This window comes from Peromyscus californicus, unplaced genomic scaffold (genome assembly GCF_007827085.1).
Source record: "Peromyscus californicus insignis strain IS unplaced genomic scaffold, ASM782708v3 Scaffold_9__1_contigs__length_137607984, whole genome shotgun sequence".
Taxonomy (NCBI): Eukaryota; Metazoa; Chordata; class Mammalia; order Rodentia; family Cricetidae; genus Peromyscus; species Peromyscus californicus.
Genome location: NW_026294617.1, coordinates 49,798,301 through 49,815,766, shown reverse-complemented (window position 1 = coordinate 49,815,766; position 17,466 = coordinate 49,798,301). Strand labels below are relative to the sequence as shown.

Sequence of the window (17,466 nt, the reverse complement as noted above, 5' to 3'; positions counted from 1 at the left end):
AAAAAATAAAAATAACTTAAAAAATTAGGGCAAAATGTTTACCTTTTTAATTGAGCAAAGTTAAAATGCGTGAGTAAAGGCAATATCATAAGCAACCAGGGTGTTACATGCAATTAATATGGAGGACACTACTCACTGCTCTGAGGACCATTGCCTACACTGACTATGGTAAACAACCAGAATTGTTAGGAAACAAGTGTGCAATGTACTAGAATTCAGCAAAGTAATTTGCTTAATATTCAGTATAATATCAAGTGTTAAAATTTCCTGAGTTGTATTGATGGAACAATTTTCAAGTGGCATTTATCAAAATTAATCTGCAGGTACTATGCTCAAAGGCATTAGATATCACTGATAATTGCACTGTGCACAATAGCTCCAAAAGCTACAGTATGTTTTCAGTTAAGACATGAATAATTTCTTTATCTCCATTAAATCATATTTGAATAGGCTAATTTATTTATTATTATTCACTATCATTTAAACAAATGATATTATAACTAGTTTATTTAAAAATAAAATAATTCAATCATATTCAATTATTTTCATTAGAGCCATTTTAAAAACATTAAATGCTATACTTAATGTCATTTGTCAAAATTAAACTCCTCGTATTAAAGCAGCTTATATTTTAAACCATGCTCATAAGTGTATCTGCCTATTTGTGTGCTTGTATTCTTGAATACAACTTCAGTGAAATTTTCTTACCATTCAAATAAACATTTCTAGATGGTTAATGTTAACCAAAAATATTTTAAAGCTTATTTATACATAATTATTTGAATTTAAAAATAAACTCAAAATATATTAGTAATGAAAGAGTTTATAAATGTCTTTTCAAATGTTTGTCTTGCTTTATGATACTAATATACTTCAAATATATTCATCAAATAAACATTATGATTAACTTAGAAAAGTACATTAAAACTTATTCAACTTATTTACAAATGAATTTAAAATTATAAAACAATCTGTCCACTCCAATTATTCAACATGGACTTGTGAGAGGTGAATCAAATAATCAGCTACCTGTGAGAATCATTCACTATTAAAAATTTTCAGAAACATGTGTGAGCTGACATGTTAATGAACATAAATATTTTATTTCTCACCTGTAACTGAGAAACATATAGCAACATAATGAATTAAAGATAGTCGGTCTTTTACTCCAAAAAGAAAAAAATATTGAATACCTGAAGAAATAGAATTATTGTGTATTCAGTTTTTTGTTGCACTTTCTGTTTTGTGTTAGCAGATTGCTTGAATTTTCATGGCCCTAAACTTTTCTAATTTAAGCACAATCTTCTCTCATCACTGAAATAATAAAATGTACTAAAGACCTCTCAGCCCTAAAAGGAATATATCTATTACAATCCTTCCCCCATGACTCTGGGATCATTGTTAAGGAGAGGACAGAAGAAGTTTAAGATCCCAATGTGGGTAATGATGAGAAAACATCTGGATACAGCTATTTCGTGGAATAGGCAAATAAACTAAACTGGTTGTAACTGAATGTATTTCCAAAGATAGATATATTTTCAACATGGAAGGAGAAATTTCACACATAGTCTAACCCATAGCATTGGGGATTATTTATTATTTGTTAAAAGAAGAAGGGGTAAATTAAGAAAGAGCTGCAGTTTTTCTCTGAGTGTATATTCCCTGATAAGTTGACCATGAGCCAGTAGACGACCACACATCCAAAAATATTTGGGCAGCAAAAATTGGTCTTGAAGATGTTATTTTATTTTATATTTTTAAAACCAAAACAGGACACAGAGTAGGGTGAGTAGAGAAGAATGGTGGTTGGGAAGAATGGGAAGACAGGAAATGAATGACCAAAGCTCTATGAAAGTCCCAAAGACAGAGACCTAATTAAAGAAAAAAAAATCCTAAAGCTTTTAAAATTTAACATATTTGTTTTCTTACATTTGATGAAAAAAATGAACTTTAATATTTTACATTTATTAATACATGCTCCGATCACATGCTTTTTAAAGTTTGTGGGAAGCAACTTCTTCCTTAGAAGCAACGTGAGGTTCAGTGTGCTGAATAAGGCCTCTTTCACTGCAATCGTTAGAATCTTGTTGTCTCATCACTTGGTGCTGTTAGATCTTTCAGAAAATATTCACTCTTTATTGTAAAAAAAAAAGAAAGAAAGAAAGAAAGAAAGCATATGCTACATTTTAGCACTTTGACAACTGCTGCAGTGCTCCAGAGATAATTGCATATATGTAATAACTTGCTTGACCCATTAGAAAGCATTGTCAAATTAATGATGTGAAGAATAAACATATGTCAGTCCCAAACCATGGCTTTCTCACTTCATTTGGAGGAACATTTCTGTTGACAGTAAGAAGATTCAAACTGTGTAATTCAAGATGAATAAAATACTTTTCCTCTTCCTTTCAGCATTAAAATCTTTCTGGTAAATGCGGCTAGTCCTACAAGTTAGAGCCAAGGGGTTATTTTTGATATAACATTAAATCTTTCATGTTTTTTGAATTATGTTTTTTTTCTGACATGTTTTGATCATTTGAATCATTTGTAGAAATTTAATAATTTTATAGTTGATATGACACATCTCTTATTAACAATATATATTTTAGTTATGATATTTATATGAGAAGAAACATTAAACTGAATATGATTTTTTTATATTTTCTCAAAAATTATTTTTATTATAATGAGCATACCGAGACCAAAACCAAAGCAGCCCAGGTGCTTTAAACTTTGAACATAATTTCTTTTTTTTTTTTTTCAAGACAGGGTTTCTCTGTGTAGTTTTGGTGCTTGTTCTGGATCTCTCTCTGTAGACCAGGCTGGCTTCCAACTCACAGAGATCTGCCTGGCTCTGCCTCTGGAGTGCTGGGATTAAATGCATGCACCACCACCACCACCTGGCTTTTAACACAATTTTTAGTTTCTATACTCAGTCCATGTTATGGATGCAAGTTATGGCCTGTAAACATATAAAATATGAAGTATGGTTTTCTGGGATTGTATTTTCTACATATGTAAGAAATATTCTCTAAATCTCAGTGTTTTACTTTAGATAAAACACATCTCCACTCATTCTAAGTCTGAATTTTCTATGAATCTCTGGAACAAAGTTATTTATCAGAAACTCTCTTTTGATTTGAAATTGGTTTAATGAACACTTATACAAAAGAAGCCCTGCTATCATATCAGCAGTTTCTGCTGGAATTTTGATATAGTTATAGTCCAAGAACTGGTTTTCAACCTGAGGTCCTTTCCCAGTCATGACTGTGTGCTGGTGGGAATGGGCTTTTCTATCCATATAACACAATCTGTACAATGGTGACAAGGAGTCCTGATGTCATGGTACACATAGATTCTTATTATTATCATTGGAAGCAAGGTTAGGAAATGATGAGATATTAAATCTGAAATAATGTCCATACAATATATTGAGTGGGAAACTCAGGATCAACAGATAATGAACTTGAAATATTGAGGCAATGTCCAATAGAAAAGTATGTAAAAAACATAATAAATGCAGAACATTATTTGTAATATTCAAAGTGTATAATCACACATGTCACATTATCTTCATGTTGCAATACCATTAGCATTGTGATAGATAAAACAAGCAATACACACATATATCTGCATATATACACATATGTTTATAAAATCTTTCTTCTGAGAATATCTTAAGGTATGGATTTATAATATAAGCTTAGACTATCCGAGTAGTGGATACATAGAAGGCATCACTTACGGTATTGCACACAGTATACACAGATGTGCCAAATGTAATTGAAGCAATCTATAAAATTAATCTACTATAACATGTACATTTGCTTATATCTTGTTTATTGAGAGTATAATTTGTAAAAGGTACAATCCAAGGAACATCTTCTAGGACATGTATTAGTGTTACTTTATGGTTGGATTCCTGCTGAGAGAATTTTAACACACAACTGAAAGGAGATATTTGGTTTCATCATTGTATAAAAACAAAGGAGAAAATTTGTTACTCCCAACTCTAATAGAAAACTTAGACTGCAAATAAATTTCTTCCCAGGAGAAATTGTGAATTTTGTAGATAGAAATATCAAACTATTCAGAAACTCTGTCCCTTATATTTAAATGCATGTGTGGATTACTCTGGCAGGTGGTCCTTAAAGAGCTAACTTTACATATAATAGTGGCTCATTGCTTGAAGTTGTTCTGGTTTCTGTAGGAATAACTACACTGAATAACACAAACTAAAATTTGTAATTATTTCACCAAATTAAGAAAGCAAGCACATGCACCATATTTTAAAAATAAAAATGAAATAATAGAACACAGGAAAAAAGAAGAGAAGAGGGAGAAAGGGAGAAGAGAGAAGAGAGGAGAGAAAATGGGAGTCAGGAAGGGAGGGGGAAAATGAGGGAAGGAAGGAAAGTAACCAGGTTTTAGGTTCAGGAATAGAGAAGCCTCTGACAGAAACATTTTCTAACAAATATTTTATAAATCTTCTTAAACATCTGTAATAAAGAAGGGGCATGTGTCATTTCTAAAGTAAACTAATATACACAATGTAAGAGAAAACTCCACATCTATGGAAGAAGGAAACGTCACAAAGGGAATTTATAGTAATTTGATTACTGGATAATCAGGAAGAAATGTAAGTCATACAAACAGATTCATGAGTATGTTGAATATGTTTAGTTATATACATAAACATTAAAATAATAATATGTTAAGAAATTAGAATACTAAAACCTATCCAGAGAGAAAAACAACTGCATAGCACAAATTGGCATCCTACACTTGAAAAAAAAAGAGTGAAATAGATAATTAGAAGATATCAGATATGGTTTTCATGAAGCAAAAGAGAACTGAGCGTCGATAAAACATATAAAAAGTGAGGAGGGAAACACAGTGGGGAAAAAGGTAGCTGCATTATGGATGAAAGCATGAAAGACTTATGGAAGGATAGGAAGTGTTAAAGCATGCAAGTGATTAGAGTCTCAGAATATGGAGGGGCAATTATTACTTCAAGTACTTTCAATAATCAGTTCAGAGTTAACAGTATATTTGTCACATGGCTTTAGAGGCGTCAGCCTGTGGTCTGCTGCCTCAATGACTATTTTTTCAGTTGTTTTGTTTAAGAAATGAAAACATTTGAAACGTGCAGTTTGTGTTTGAAATGCCTAGGTTATTGAGTAGAAATTTACAACAAACAGGGCATAGTGTTTTCAATGCTAAAAGAATGAAGGCAAGTTTTTCAGGTAGCAAAAAAGATGGCTAGAACGACAGGGATGATATCCTAATAAATATTTCCCCACAGATTTTAGTTCCTATTCTAACCTGTTCTAACCTTTTACTTGATCTTGTTTCTTTTGAGTTTAAGGAAGTTTCTAGTCATCTATTCAGGTCGTAGTATTTTCTTCCCTGTGTAGCACAGTGTGACTGCTTTCAAATCATTTCAAAAAGCAATTATTAAAAAAACGAAATAGTGATGGCAAATCGATTACAAAATGGCACCGAAAAGCAAACTCACCGTAGGGTCAGCTTCAGTAAAGTGAATACGGACACGGAACGGGAACAGAAAATTCATAGATGGTGTTGGGAAACCGAGCTGTTTATAACCCAAAGAGGAAATATGGGGGCCCACAGAGACTCCATAGTGAGGCCTTATTCCATCTTGGTTCAAGGTCAGAGAGTCCAAGCTTGCTTAGCCCCACGAGGCTGCATAATAGGATGTTTTGGCCAGAGGCATGGTTACCAGGTGTCTTATACTTCCAGGTCTAATTACAAGATGCTTTGCCGTAAGGCATGGTTACCAGGTGTTGTGGAAATTAAGGAAAGGTCTACTCTTGTTTGTACTTTCTACCATGATCCTGAAAGGGAGAGGTCTTCTCCCTCTACCCTTGTTGGAGTATAAAAATCCCATTAAGAATAAATTTAAGGCAACTGTGGTATTGGCCCAGAGCCCTTCCAAAGCTATCCTGTATCTCTGCATTTTTCTTCGTCTATGTCTATATTTTTCATATCTATTACTTCTCAATCCATACTCCCCTCTATCAAGGACCATCCAAAGTTCAGGGTGGACCAAGCAAGGAAACTGCATATTTATTTCAAAACTTACATCAAAACCAACTAAAATGGATAGAAAATTTAAAGAAAAACTTGAAAAAGTAAACATAGAGGGAAAATTCATCAATTGTCTCAGAAAATTTTTTTAAAAAAATACATTATTTTTGATTATTATACTCTGTTCCAAATCATAGCCAACGTAAAAGATAGAAAACTGAGACTATTATTCAGATCTGAAGAAACAAACTTTGGTGTGAATTCTATCCTTGAAACAATTTAAACCATGTATTTGATAGTGGCTTAATATAATATATATAAGACACCCAAACCAATCATATTTAGTTTAAGCCTATCTGCTAATTTCAACATCTATATCTTATCAATAACTTTTGCTGATACTTCATTTTGAAAATATAAACTTTTGGGGATTGCAAATATAGATTGATGGCAACAGTTTGTCTAACACACACAAGATACTAGGTTCAATTCCCAGCTTGAAAGAAAACAACAAAATAATAACATAAGAAACTAATGCCACTAGAAAATATATAATATAGCAATATATGTAATAAGTATATGACTATACATATATATATTTTTCTCTAAATCCCTAATGAAAAGCAGTTTTGGAAAAATAAACCTTAGAAACAATAGTAAGCATACTTCGATACTAATTGTATATTACATTGCTTAGTATAAACATCAAGTTAAAAATAGAAGTGTATTTGCTTAGATGACACATCTATTATTTAGTAATATTATTAAAAAAATTGAGGCAACTTCTGGATGGGTAGATGAATATGATATTTGTTATAATTCAAATTGTTTATAAAATGCTTTCTGTAGATACTGTTTATGCATAATCTAAGCCAAAATATTAAAATTTAATTTGATTTTTTTCACTACTTAAAGTGAGACACCACTATTTTAAATTTATTAAACATATACACAAAAATATGTTCTAATTTATTAAGTGAAGATAAAAGATTTTTTATAAAATATATATATATATATACACATTGATTCACACATTCAAGCATACACACACACACACACACACACACACATACACACACACATATATATATACTTTAAAAAAAATGGCTAAAACATGATTTGTTTACTACATACCACTGTAGAGTGGAGTCTGTGAATGTCTCTAAGTCTAAAGTAGATAGCATTAGTCATTTTTCTATTGCTCTGATAAAACACTATGACCAAAACCAATTATAGAAGGAAAGGTTTATTTAGGATTATGGTTCTGGAGGGATAATAGTTATCACCATCTTGGTGAGAAAACAAAACAGTTCTTTATTGTTTATTTTATAGATTTATAGTTTTATCAAAATTGATTTGAAATTCTCTGTGGAATCAAGCATGGAGCTTATAACATTTTCTTCCATCTGAGAAAAATACAATAGATAAAGAAAATTGTGAAGCATGCTTCTATTTGAAAAGATAATTACATTAGCTTTATAATGAAATTCATGAAGGTTATGAATGTATACTATATGGAAATATGTATGCATGGTAACCCAGTCATAAGCAAGCAAGTCCATGTTTTTTGTTCATAGGGTTGTGATCTGTTATTTAAACTATAGATATCCTCAGCAGATGAAAACATGGTACCTATTTCATGTGTTCACTTAACATGATAAATCATTAATGTAATGCAATTTCTATATACATTAAAAGAATCACCTTAGGCTGAACATATGAGTGGAGAAATTTTGAAGAAGCAAATTACAGAAATGTTTAAGAAGTTTGCCTAAAACATGGCTTTTCTAACTCTTAAGACTATTTTATTTTAAGGATATTATATTTATTATATTATATTTTCTGCCATATTTAATGTATATTACTTATATAAAATACATTCCTTTCTGCTGCTTCTATGCTTTTCTTTCTCCTCTCTTTTATTCTCTTTCTTTTCTTTTTTCTTCTACTCTTCTCCCTCTCCCCCCCATTACCCCACATTACCCTTGACTATTAAAAGCAGGCTGTCATGTACTGTAGCTCAACGCTGCCAATGATTCACTCCATAGACCACAATGAGGCTCAATTGTGACAATTCTCCTGACTCATTGCTCTGAGTAATGAAATCACAAACTTGAAGCATTGTTTCTACTTTTAGAAGGAATATATTTCTCATACTGACATTACTAATTGTTTCATGTTCAGAAGTCAAATCATAAGAAAATTGTAGTCCTTAGCATAAACAACATTGCCTTTCTGAAATGTGGAAAACTTATAAATCAAGACATAGCATTTCTGTTCAAACTTAGAGGTACAACTTTGATCTAGATTTGAAATAGATGAAAAAATCTTTAAACAAATATTGGTATGTTTATTTTTAAATTAAAGGCTAAGTTTATTGTGTGAAGATTTCTTTAAGTGATAGAACACTATTTCTAGAACACATGACATTCTAGATTATAATTATGGGATTGAAAATAGGAACTATGTTACAATTCATTGATGAAACACAGGGTTAATTTAAAAAAATGTTTGCATTACTTAATTTCATACAATTACATTAAAAAAGAGTATTAAGTTTGGGGAAACATTAGAATATTTATGTCTTTGGAAGAGCTAGAAATCATATTTTAAAATTGTTTGTATGTTTATGAACATATTAAACGTCTCTACATATTACAAATGCTTAACAAAGTTATATTTCAAATATTTTAGAGCTCTCAAAATTAGTTGTTGAAATTAATGAAGCATATTGATTCATTAATAATGAATTATATAATACATATACTATAATAATTAAAGTATAACAGGTAGCATAAATTAAATTCTAAAGAAAAGATGCATAGACTAATGATTCATGATATTAATAGACTTATAACTTTGAGTTACCAAACAGATTAGTTGTCTAAATTTGCTTGGTAGAAAAGTCATGGATCATGGTGGAAGAGAGGAGAAGGTGTACTGGGTGAGAAGAGGTCTAAAACTACAAAACCTGTTTTTTGGACCCAAAAGGCAACTTCATGTATGAACTCACATCAGTTGTGGAAACGTGAGAAGTGCAAGCCCAAGCCAGACAAACTCCAGCATGGAGCAAGGAGCTGGTCATGAGGTCTTACCTCTTGCAGAGGAGCTCCTGCCAGTTGCTGAGAAAGGGAGAATCCGTTCACTCCGTTCACTCTGTTCAAAGTATAAAGCTCAGTAAGTCAACCATGCTGCAATCGTGTGTCGGGCTTGAAGGGGAAGAAAAAGACAAAGTTCAGTGGGCATGGAAGGGAATGAAACGAGAAAAGCTGAAATGTGAATATGATAACAATGTACAAGATTAACAAAGAACCTGGATATGGATATATGTGTGTGAAATTTGAGGAAAACTATATATATAGTCTTCATATATATTATTTATATAAAATTTTAGGAAAACCAGATTTAAACATGAGTTTGCATAGATTTTCATTAAGATTCACTTTATTATTACATGAATATTTTAACAGGAACAGTTTATGTTTATAAGCTTGGCATTATTTGTTATTTATTAAAATTATATTTCTTTTCAAAGTAAGTCATTTTATAAAAATTAGATCCCAACACTTTTTTTACTTTAATTTAGAAGAGCATCCTAGAATCAAATAAGTATTAATAAACTAAGGAATCAAGAATTTCTCACAAACAGCCTGACATGTTGCCGTGTAAAATAAGAAATGTGTACTTTAACTGTAGTTTTGGACACAAGTAGAAGAGGAAGAAACCAAAAAATTCATATTGCTATCCACAACCACTATCAAGAAAGGATCAGAGCAGCGTACCAGAAAATGCCTGCAAGCAGTTGTTCCGAGTGCTCAGGTTGGAAGAATTACTGCAGGTGACATCTATCCCACAGTCAAATGTCATAAAGACAATGGCTCCAAGGGAGAGTCGGCACTGGGTCAGCAGATACTGAAAGTAGATTTAGAAGATGTCAGCATAAATGTAGTAGTAAACTCACAGGCATGATCGATGGTGCCCTCAAGAAGCATATAAATGAATACAGATTCAAGTAGAAGGTTGAATGATCCCTTTGTGATTCCCTGGAAAAGATGCCTAACATTATTTCTATATAAGCGTATAACAAAACGTGAAAACTAAAAGTTGTTACGGGCTATGGCTGTGTGATTTTTTTTTAGGTAAAAGTGGAAACTGAATTGTTTTCTATAGAAACAACTATCCATAGAAATCATGAAAGAGTATGAGGTGTAGAAATTTGGTAGTTTCTTTTGTTTTCATTTTATTGATATAGTATTTACATAACCAGGTGTTACATAATTTCACCACAAATTTTATAACAGTAAAATCTGAGAAAGACTTCTATGTCATGTATGCATCTTACTTATTATTTTGTGCGTGTTTTTAATGCAGTGTTATCAAAAGTTTTGGAAGATAGTGAAGGAATAAATAATTTAACAGTGTTACTAGAACCATGAATTCTGATTCATCAGTTAAACTTTCATAGTCAATAGTAATTTATAAAAATTTCTAAGCAAATGTCCATTTCAAAGTAATAACATAAACTTCATTTTCCCAAGAAAAATATGTCTAATGTTTTAAAAAATATTTTGGAACTGAAACACCATGCAAAACAATGTTTTTATCACATAACAAGAAGTAAAGAATTATAGGCGATTTGATATTTTATTTCAACTTTCCTCTCTATCTTGGCAGTTAAAAAAGAAGTGATTTCTATGCCATCATAGAACCCAGTATTGAGCATATGGCAATTATATGGGATATGTGATTTATTTAATTACAAATTAAAATACTGCCCTTCTTGAAATAAAAAAAATAATAATTACAGGTAACTCACATCAAAATTTGATATTCTCATTGTTTATGTATGCTAAAATTCCCAATTGATTAAAAGAAACACCAAATGCAAATATTTATATACTTGGCACATTGACAAGAAATGTATCTATATTTAAAAGTGAAGCTATAGATAATAATTGTCCAGTATATGTTATAGCATTTAATATAGTTAGTGATAGCATAAAAGACCAAGAGAAAAACAATGTTTACTCCTTCTGTGTTGGAAAAAAAAACAAAACAAGTCAAAAATTTTTAAAAAATGATGTTGTGAAAAGAATCATACTCTTATATGCCATATAGTGTATGTAAATGCAAACACCAAAAAGAATCAAATTGTGATGTGTTCAGCAAAGGCATATTTTAATATTTATTTTATCTTACAGGTTATTTTGACTACTATGGGTGCGTGTGTGCGTGCGTGCGTGTGTGTGTGTGTGTGTGTGTGTGTGTGTGTGTGTGTGTGTGTGTATGTTTGAACTTTGTGTGAATGCGCCTGCTAAGTACAGAAGAGAGTGTTCTACAGACAGCTGTGAACAGTTCCTCATGGTAATGATACCTGAATTCCAGCCCTCTTCAAGAGCAGAAAGAGTTCTTAACCTCTGAGATCTCCCTACATGGTCAAGGCTACATTCTTAAAAGAAAAAATCGTCCCCTACAACTTTTGTTATTGAATTGGCCATGAACACTAGGACAATTGAATGCTAGAGTATTATAAAGGGTGCCCTCTTCACATTACACGTTTGCATTTGCAGTATTGTAAAATAAAACATGTCTGGAGATGTGTGGTTTGGTCTAATAACAGAATGAATTCTTGAGTTAACTACAGCAAATGAAACACTTAAGTATCTATAAAGACAGATATAGACTTGTGTAAAAAGTGAAACTAGGAGTTGTAAAAGTAATTTAAACTAGTTTTCTAACAAACAGAGATACAATGTGCACAATTACAAGAAATTTCATAAACAGTGATAAACGTCATTCTTTCATATTTTATCAAATATAACATTTTTAACAGTTTATTTAATAGGTTTCTTTGTATTCTGTAACCATCTAAATATTTGTCATTAAATATTGAAATATAACATGTAATAAAAATAATTTTCCAATTTATGAGTGAATAAAATGGAGTAATAAAAAGAAAACCACTGCACAAGTACACACACAATTCTCCAGTTATGTCTCTATAAACACACCTTTGTGGGTAATTCCCAATAATATATAGATTTGTCTAAAACCTAAAATTTTTGAAATATCAATTCCTTCATGAAAATGACATCTTTAAGGAGATCTAAGAGACAGGTAGAAAGTCAGCATGTAAAATGTAACTCACTATGGGAATTCAGGTCATATCTAGTACTGTAAAGGTAGGGATTTCTCTTGAGCCATAGGTAATAGATCTATTATTAGGACTAATAAAAGGAGTATTTATCAGGAACACAGGAAACAGGGGTTCTTCCTGTTGTGGCCACCACTGGAGAGCAGCAGTATGGTACAGTGCTACTGAATGGCCATAAGCCCCAACAAGGGCCACAGGGTCAATAAGGAAGTCCACACATCCAGACAGAGTTGGTGCAGTGGGCACCTCACTATCACCAAATTCCTATAGGCTTATCTCCAGAAAGTGTATAGCTTTGTGCCCTAAGAAAAGTGAGCTGTTGACCGGCTCGGCATCTCCAAGGATAAGACTGTGTTAAAGTTCATCACTAAGAGTCTAGGATCTTCTAGCATCTGCTCCAAGAAAAGGGGAGGAGCTGAGCTATGTATTGGTTATCATGAGGACAGCTGTTGCCGTGAACTGATGAAACCCCTTTTACCTTCTCAATGTACATTTTGTTGTTTGTATGTGTATACACACACACAAAAAATAAAAAGAAATAAAGGAAGAGGTCACTGACCCATTGGACACTGTCAAATCATCAAAACTAATTGAAGTTTAGCCCTCAAAAATGAAAGTGCAAAAATTCACTTGTTAAGGTAATGTTTAAATGATTTTCCGCAATTGCTTGAAATATTGCTGCATCCAAGAAACTGGTCAAAGGAAAATAAAACAATTCCAAGAAAAGTGGAAATGAAGTACATCTTAGTCATACATTTATTTTCGATGATTCAGTGTTATATGTATGTCTAATAAAATTCTATCATTTTCACACCCCCACCCCATTACCCCCTTTAATTGCACTCCCATTCCTACTGACACACGAGACCAACAAGACCCCCTCTTCCTTTCATGGCTTATGCTTAATTATTGGGGAGACATTAAAAAAAAAAAACCTGCTTTCTCCAGGTGGAGAACCGTGATTGGCCAAAGTAAGGTTACCACTGTAGTCCTCCTGGTGAACAGAAGAGTTTATTGATACTGCTTGCAGGAGTATGGGGGAGGGGTTCCTTAAAGAACCAGAAGTCCCTCAGAAGCAGTTGTATCCCCCAAATCCTCTGCACCAGGAATGGTTCACGAAAACTGGAAATCTGAAACACACCGCACAACTTGCAGGCCCCTCAACAGGTTTGAGAATCTCTCTTCCAGCAGCTCATTGGTCTGAGCATCTTCGAGGCCGCTAGGCTTGTCAGAAGAGCGTCCCTCTCAGCATGCCTTACTGCTTATATATGCTTGGAGAAGGAGAAGGTCAAGAGAACCTGGTCTGTATCATGGACCTCCTGACTCTTTTGAGCTATTTACTGCTTGAATTTAAGGAGCTTTCTTAAAGGGTAGAATTTTTCTTATCACTTTAAGAAACCCTGTGTTTTAAAGACCTTCTTCCAATATGAAATGTTTTATCTCAGAGGAAACTGTTCCAAAACAGTGTGTGTGTGTGTGTGTGTGTGTGTGTGTGTGTGTGTGTGTGTGTAATTTTGACTCACCTTATTGAGTTTTATTAGTGTTACTAGCATGAGAATGAGTTAGGGGTTATTTACTGGTTACTTGTTAGTGGGTACACCACTGAAGAAAACAGCATTGCATGATCAACAGCTAGTAATTAGACATAGTCCCTAGGGAAGTAGATGGCTTCATTATCAACCCCTATCCATGTTGAAATATTGATGGGTCCAAAGTTCCTCAGCACTTGTTCAGGTAACCACATCTCTGTGATTATGTGCATGTAATGAATTGTTATGTGAAAAAGACAATGCTTAATATGCTCCCTCTACTCTTTCTGTCTTATATTCTTACACTGTTCTTTCTACTGTGATATTCTATGAACATCGAAGGGGTTTTACACAAATGTCCAAAGTATGGCTGAACACTCATGGCACTTATTCTATTATTTTGAGAAGTTGATGATCTCGGCATTGAACACTCTCACCTCTGAAAGCAAGTTCACTGATGAAGGCAAAAAGAAACACTCACCTGTGTCTGTAAATGTAACTATTTAGGTGATAACTGGGAGACATATTTACTTAAGAACAGAACAGTAATAGGATTCCTGTGGGCCATCTTAAGTCCCCAGGCCTGAGCTCTTTTGAAGGAACAGAGAGCCAAGCATGAGTTCCCTTCTGTGAAGGAGGCCTCAAATCCAATTAGATCACAGTTGGTTGCCCCCATAATACCCATGATGATTTTTCACCAGTAGGCACATATTATCTGGTAGGTAACTTTAGCAGCTCATAGGGCTCACATCTGTGTAAGACTGCCAATGTCTTTTCTCTCCTAGAAGTTTGCGTAGTACCTTCCAGAACTTTGAAAACTGCCTATCATGGAGGAAAATCCCAGTTCTATCCCAACCTGATTTCTCTCCATTATGCAACTATCATATATAGTATCTTCATTAACAGGGTTTTGCTATTTGGCTCTGGTGGGAAATAAAATGTGGTGTCAATACATTGAAAGTTGTAAAGGCCTCGAGACCCTCTGTGGAAGACTCATAGGGAAATATTTTGTAATTGATTCTGTAATTTTTGTTCAGTAACCAAGAGCTTCTAAGGGAAACATTAATGGCCCACACTGAGTACCATTGTTAGAAATCTTTAAAAATTATATTTTTAATAAGCTTACAAAACAGTTGGTCTCTGTCTTAGTGAGGGCTTCTATTTCTGTAGATGAAACAAGAAAAACTAGCAGAAGAAAGGCATCATTTCATTACTCTTCCTTATTGAAGTTTATTGTTGAAGGCATTCAGGACAGGAACCCAAACAGAAGGGCCTGGAGGCAGGAGTTATGCATTGGCTATGGAGAAGTGCTGCTTGCCAGCTTGCTCCTGATGGCTTGCTCAGACTGTTTTCAGATGAAATCCAAGACCACCGGCCCAGGGGCGACACCACCCATAATGAGCTGGACTTTCCTGCATCCATCACTAATTTAGAAAATGTCCTACAGACTTGTCTGCAGTCCCATCCTAAAAATATACTCAGTTGATGTCTCTTCTCTCAGAAGATTCCAGCTTCTGCAAGGGTGACATTAAAAATTAGCTAGCAAATTGACCCCTTGTCAACTTGTCACACAAATATATCACTTAAAAGCAGAAACTGTCTTTTCTTGCTTTCCTCAGAATCTCATATTAAAATTAATATCACAAGACAAAACATACGAGAAACTTAAAAATTCTAGTCTTTACAAATTCAAACACTTTAAAATTTAGTCTCTTTAAATATCCAAAATCTCACTCAGTTAGTGGTACAAGCTCATGTCCATTTAACTTCCTCTGCATTGATAGCCAGCCGGACTAGAACATGGGCAGGTGCTGGGCATGTTGACATGGTCCTTGTGAGTTTAAATGTGCATCAGTACTGTTGTTCCTCCAAGACAGTTTCCTTGGTGCCACAAATATTGTCTAGCTCTTACAAACTTTCTGCCTCCTCTTCCCTATATCTTCCTGAATCCTGATGAGAGGAGTGTGATGAAGAAAACCTTAACCAAGAAGCTATCTGTGAATGACTTCTCTTGCTGTGGAAAAATTAGTTTTTTCCAGTGGAATCTTAATGTGTATATTAACCACACCAAATGGTAAAGCCCATGTCAAGCAGTAGATCATCAATGTCAAATGAACTCAATGTCATTTTTGTAGAAACTTCATCTAATATTGCTTTGTTTGGACATACTTTATCTTATTCATCTTTATTTAGCTTATATATTATGATTATGTTTTGCATGTGTTTTGTTTCTGTGTACATGTTTATTTGTATATGTGTGTGTTTGGTATGTGTGTGTGTTTCTTGTGCTAATTCTTTGTTTTGTTTTGTTTCTATTATGATTTATTTGTTTGTCTGTTTTTTTTTTCTAAAGAAAGAGAGAGAGAATAACTGGAATTGGGTGGGTGGAGAGGTGGGGAGGTTCTGGGAAGAGATGAGGTATAGGAAACCATAATCAGAATATATTATATGTAAAAATGATTTTCAATGCAAAAAACTATATAAAATAAAAAAATAAAAATCGAGTTCTTAAAAATACAAAATCTATTTAAAAGTTAAAACTCTCTCAATCCTAGTTTTCTGTAAATTCAAAATAATACTTTCTTATTCCAAGAGGGAAGAACCAGGGCAAAGTCACAATCAAAACAAAACCCAAATTATCAGTATAAGTAACACAATACATTGTCTGGGATTCACCTGTGGCCTTTCAAGCTCTTTGAATGATCTTGGATCAGTTCTTTGGCTCCACCTTCTGCAGCACACATGGCTTGTTTCCTAGGCTCAGGCTGGCTCCATTCCTTGATATCGTCCTTGGAGGTCATCTTACAGTACTCGCGTCTACAAAATGGTCGAATCTTCTGCTACAAATGAACTGAACTTTCACCAGTAGCCTCTTCTGGGTTCTCTTCCAAATGTCAACTCTGCCACACAGTTCCAAGACTCAGGTGCTCTCCTCAATGCCTTCATGTCTTGAAAAGCAACGCTACCTGGTGACGCTTAGGCTTCGAAGTGTGACTGTCAGAAGTGGAACAGCTCCAGCTGCCTCTAGCCCACAGCTTGCATGTGCTGAGTGTGAGGAAGTAAGCCCAGGTTTATGATCCTCATTGACACCTGACTTTTCTTTTTTTTTTTTTTCCCAGAGTTGAGGACCGAACCCAGGGCCTTGCGCTTGCTAGGCAAGTGCTCTACCACTGGGCTATATCTCCAACCCTCACTCGACTTTTCTTATTCACTGCTAATTTCTCAGCTCCTGCTAACTAGCTTCTATTGTCCTAGTAAAGCAAAGGTTTCAATTGCTCCACAGTTCTGGTCTTTTGTTAACAGTATCTTTTTCATCAGCCTCAGCTGACCCAAACCAAGCATTCTTAATTTCAAATGATCAAATGACCCCCATAGAGTCTTTGCTTCTCTCTGAAATTCCAACAGCCAGGCTTCTATCACCTGCAAACTACCGGTTTGTCATGTAAGTCCTCACAAGAGTGCTGTGGATATCGTTCTGTATAAATAAACACTGATTGACCAGTGGCCAGGCAGGAAGTATAGGCAGGAAGTATAGGCAGGAAGTAGAGGCAGGAAGTATAGGCGGGACTAACCGAGAGGAGAAAAGAGGAAACAGGAAGGCAGAGGAGAGATTGCCTGGAGCCGCCAAAAGGACAAGAAAGATATAAAGTAAGGTAAGCCAGGAGCCACGTGGCAAAGTAAAGATTAATAGAAATGGGCTAAATATAAGAGTAAGAGCTAGACAATGATAGG

The 17,466-nt window shown here is 33.9% G+C and overlaps 1 pseudogene; it reads right to left on the bottom strand.

Annotated features, from left to right (window-relative positions):
- LOC128106587 (integrin alpha-6-like) overlaps window positions 1-16,535 on the bottom strand; it is a 34,306-nt pseudogene extending 17,771 nt beyond the window's left edge.
- Window positions 16,536-17,466: the final 931 nt, after the last annotated feature.